Genomic DNA, 5,312 nt, shown 5'->3' with positions numbered 1-5,312 from the left:
CAATTTATAGCATAAGCTCATAAAACCTGACACTCTTTGCTGATACTTTTTTTTTCTTGTTGGAAAGGAGAGGAAGTTTTTGCTGGTCAGAATGATAGTTTCTAGTCTTTCTTGGCCTCTTTGTTATAGTATTTTCTTTCCATAGATTGCTCCATAGGAAAAAGTTGTGAACATTGGAGTTAGAGATTTTCAATTTCATGTACAATTTTGTTTTTTAAAATTTTTCTCAATGTATCAATTTATTTATAACTTAAATGTAGAATAAAACAAAAACAAAAGAGAAAAAGAAAGAAAAAGAAAAAAATTGTTATTGTTTTCATATATTCCACAATACTTAAGACCTTAAAAACCTTTACATATTCATTATTCCATTGGATTGTCTCAAAAACCTCATGAAGTAGATCAGGCTGGTTGTATTCTTTCCTCATTTTTTAGATGAGGGAACTCAGTGGGGTCATTATACAAACTTTGGTCATGACTAAATTGGCATCCAACACATTCCTCAATTGGCGTTTTTTCTTTTTTATATATTAAAACTTTTTATTTTCAAAACATATGTATGGATAATTTTTTAACATTGACCTTGACCCTTGCAAAACCTTGTGTTCCAAATTTCCCCCCCTTCTTCTCCCCTAAATGACAAGTAATCCAATATATGTTAAACATGTGAAAATGTTAATCCAGCATATATATATATTTACATAATTATCTTGATGCATAAGAAAAATCAGATCAAAAAAGGAAAAAATAAGAAAGAAAACAAAATGCAAGCAAACAACAAAAAGAATGAAAATGCTATCTTGTGATCCATACTCCCATTCCCACAGTCTGGGAATTAGAGGCTTGCAATTTCATGTACAATTCTATTTTTCTGTATTACTAGTACATGGAAGTGGTAATTTTATTTGATTTTCATTAAATTCAGGATTTTTTTTTAAAACTTAAGAAATCTTCCATAGGAAATAATAGTAGTCGGCATGTATGTATATTTATTCCTTGAAAACTTTTTGTTTTAGTAACTGTTTTAGTAACCTAAGAATTATGTCACTTCCACAACAAAATGCTTTTGTCTCTTCTTTATCTAATTTATCTCCCTCCCCCCCTTTTTTTAGAGGGGGGAATTGAAATAGTTTAGGATTGAACTTTTAAATTCGGTTTTATCTTATTTTATTTATTTCATCCAATTTGATATTGATTTTAATCAACTAACATTGATTTTTATATATTAAATACATTATGTTCAATACTTCCTCTCTAAATAAGGGAGAAAGAGGAAGGGAACAGTGATTTATTAAACACCCATTATATGTCAAGGGCTGTGCTAAATGCTTTACAAATATTATTTCATTTGATCCTCATAAGAACTTTGGGAAATAAAATTGAGAAAATTAAGATAGATAGAGGTTAAATGTCTTCCTCAGGATCACTTAGCTCGTAAATGTCTCAGGCTAGATTTGCACTGAGGTTATCCTGATTCCAGGCCCAGGGTTTGCCTAAGTTCTAACAAGTCTAAGACTTACTGTGTACAGAGAGCTAATTGAACAATTATTATTGGATTGATAACCAATCATCTTTTGATATGTTAAAATGTAGTTCATTTAATATTTGTGATGTTGTTTGGTACATGCCATGTTCAATACCTCCCATTTCTCTCCTTAAAAAATATTGATAGATGCATTTTGTTTTGACATAGGTACTTTCCAGTAATCTCCTTCTCCCTTCCTTAGGCACAGTAACAGGCCTGAAAAAAAAAGAGTAAGCAAGACCATCTAATATAGTGATTGTTAATGACAGAATGAATCATTCTGCACTCGAGTTTATCATCTCTTAAAGGAGAGGAAGGAAGTGTGTTTTAACATTAGTCATCTAGAATTGACAAGTTGTATTTTATACTTGCTCTCATTTCTGTTGGCTTTTAGTGTTGTTTTCATTTATATTATTATAGTTGTACATTTTGCCCCTTAGGTTCTATTTTGTTTCTACTGCCTTAATTCATAGTATTTTCCCTATGTTTTTCTAAATTTTTTACATTCATTGTTTCTTATAGCGTATTAATTTTTGTTACACTTATATACTACAATTTCTTTAGCTATTACCTAGCTTATGAGTAGTACATTCTTCATTTCCAGATTTTTGCTACTAAAGATAATTGTATTGTACAAGACTTTTCTTTATGGCTTTGCCCTCCTTGGGAGTATAAGTGCAGCAGTGGGATCATTGGTTTTGACTGTAAAAACAATTTAGTAATGGATCTCACATCATCTCAAATTGTTCTCCAGAAGTTAGACCAAATTGACAGCTCTACCAACATTATTTTAGTGTTTATATCTTCCCACAATTCTCTATCTTGTCTCTAAATGGGGATTAGGTGAAACCTCAGACATATCTTAATTTATATTTCTATTTTCTGTGATTTAGAGCAATTGTTGTTATGCTGATATCTTTAGCTCTAGAAAGAATTTTAGAGAATATCTGTTCTAACTTCTTTCTTTTTATAGATGATAAAATTGAGGCTGTGGGGAATCCAGAATCACACACATAATAAGTGATATCATTAGGACTTGAATATAGTTCCTCTGACTTCAAATCCATTGCTTTTTGGACTATATTATTTCCAGAAGATAGGAGTCAGGAAGTTCTGAGTTCAAACTCAGGCTCAGATACTTAATAACTAACTGTATGGCCATAAGCAAAGCAACCTCTTTCTGCCTCAGTTTCCTCCTAATCATGGCACCTACCTTCTAGATAGGAGGATACAACAAGTTATTTGGAATGTGCTTTATAAATGTTAAAAGTTAGATAAATGTTAGCTCTTCTCCTCCTCCTTACACTTCTTTTCCTTCTCCTCCTTTTCCTTTTTATTCTTTTCCTCCTCTCACTTTCTTCTTCTTCCTGATTTCTTCTTTTGAAAGCTATTCATATATTTTAACCATTTACCTATTAGAGAATAGGTCCTAACAATTTATATCAATTCACTTTAGATTTTGGATATTAGATTTTTATCAAAGGTCTTCTATACAAAGATTTCCTCCCTACTCCCAATCTATAGTCTTTTCTTATTCTATTTACAACAAAATCTATTGATTTTATTTATGAAAAAACTTTTTTATTTTATGTAACCCAAATAGTGTATTTTATTTATGATACTCTTTATTTGTCTGTTTATGAATTTCCCCACTGATTATGTTTGTGATAATCTTCTATTCTCTAATATTCATATGATATGATCATTTATATTTAGACTTCTTTTCCATTTGGAATTTATACAATATAAAATGTTAGTCTCAAATAATTTTCTACAAAATTGGTTTCCAGTTTTCCTTAAAGTTCTTGTTGAATAAAGAGTTCCTTCCTTTACAGTTGCTTATAGTCTTAGCAGAACAGTGTTGTTCCTTTCCAGATGTTGCTCATCCACTTTGTTCAACTGATTTACTTTTTAATTTTTAAATCAGTAACAAAATTTTTTTATGATTACCATTTTATAAGATAAATTTGAGATCTGATAATGCAATGACCTATCATTCTTATTTTTAAAATTATTTTCTTTCTAATTCTTGATTCTTTTTCCAAAAGAATTGCATTCTTATTTTGTCTAGCTACAAAGTAGTCTCTTGGCAGTTAGATTGGTATAGGATTAAATCCATAAATTAATTCAGCTAGTATAATCATTTTTATTATATTGATAAAGTCCTGCCAAGAATATTGAATATCCTCCAATTATTCAGGGCTTCTTTTATTTCTCTAAAGATTCTCATATTTTATCTAAATTCTCTCTGGGTCTTGCTTGGTTAACTCCCTCATATTTAATGCATTTTGTAGTTATCAAACTTTCTTCTTAAAATATTGTGATACACACAGGCATGGGCATACACACAGATGTATATACATACAGCAACACATATGTATACTAACATGATATACACATGCACACAAATATATGATAAACACACACATGAATATTGTAAAAATGTTTACAATAATAAAATATATTAAATACATAGGAATTAAATTCAACTAGATTTGTGTGTGTGTGTGTGTGTGTGTATGTGTGTGCATAGTTGTTTTGTAATTTGTTTTTGAAGAGGACCAGTGACATGACTTGGGTGTGAATTGGATATAAATGAGACATTATTGTACAAAGTTGTCAGCCTCCCTCTCTCTTCCAGGGTCATCAAAGTGTAGTGGCAAGTCAAAAGTGAAGATGACTGGTAATGGTCCTGGATGCAGTGGGCGGCCTTGATGTCTTTGATGTCTGACTTTAAACTCTAAGATCTTTTCAGCTTCTGATGCCTTTAGGTTGTTGGAACAAATTGGTCTCATCTGCACATCCTGCCTAAGGAAGTCTTCATGTGCTTGGGGTACTTACCTCGCCAGCAGCCTGTTGGTTTCTCTCAAAAACATTTAGCATCTCTGCTGATAAAGCTTACTGGAGTGTAGCCACTGCACATGCTTCTTGGAGCCACAGGTGACCAGTTGGACACCAAAGGGGAATTAGCAGCCCTGAAAAAGAGTTCAACAAACCCTCATGCCAGAAGTGCTAGTCCTCTCTTAACACATTTTATTAATCTTAATACATTATACATATATATATATGTATATACACATATACATATATATGTGTATATGTATATATATATATATATATATATATATATATATATATATATATACCCATACCACAAGGCTTCTGTGTAATCTATAATACTTTGACCTTTTTTTTTTTTGGTTTCTAGACCCTCAGCTAAACTTTCCAACATATTTTTCACCATCTTCCTCACCTATGCTCACTGATTTTTTAAACATATATTGATTTAATTTAGATGGTCTTACTTTAGAATTTCTTCTATTTACAACAAAACCTATTGATTTCACTTATGAAAAAACTTTTTTATTTTATGTAACCCAAATAGTGTATTTTATTTATGATAATCTTTATTTCTTGTCTGTTTATGAATTTCCCCACTGACTATATGCTTATGAATTTCTTTTCTTTTGTTTTTTATCCCAGACATCAGAGCATAAGTTACGTTGTCTTCACGGTGGTCTTTTTGTCTTGGCTCCTGCTGAGCACTACTGAAAATCATAATGCCCAAGTGTTGCTTGAATTAATAATTCTTATTCTTTTTGATAAGACCTGATAAATACAAGTTTGCTATTTCTTACCCATAAATGGGGGAGGGGAGAAGAAAGGGTTATTCTTCTCCAAAAGGAGCCTGTGAACTATCCTTCCAATTACTCATCATTTTCTTCTCTCCTTTCCTTCCACCTATATTGTAATATAAAAATCATTATGACTCACTTCCTTCAGTAGT

Source organism: Sarcophilus harrisii, chromosome 3 (genome assembly GCF_902635505.1).
Source record: "Sarcophilus harrisii chromosome 3, mSarHar1.11, whole genome shotgun sequence".
In the NCBI taxonomy this organism is placed as follows: Eukaryota; Metazoa; Chordata; class Mammalia; order Dasyuromorphia; family Dasyuridae; genus Sarcophilus; species Sarcophilus harrisii.
This window is presented reverse-complemented; position numbering follows the sequence as displayed.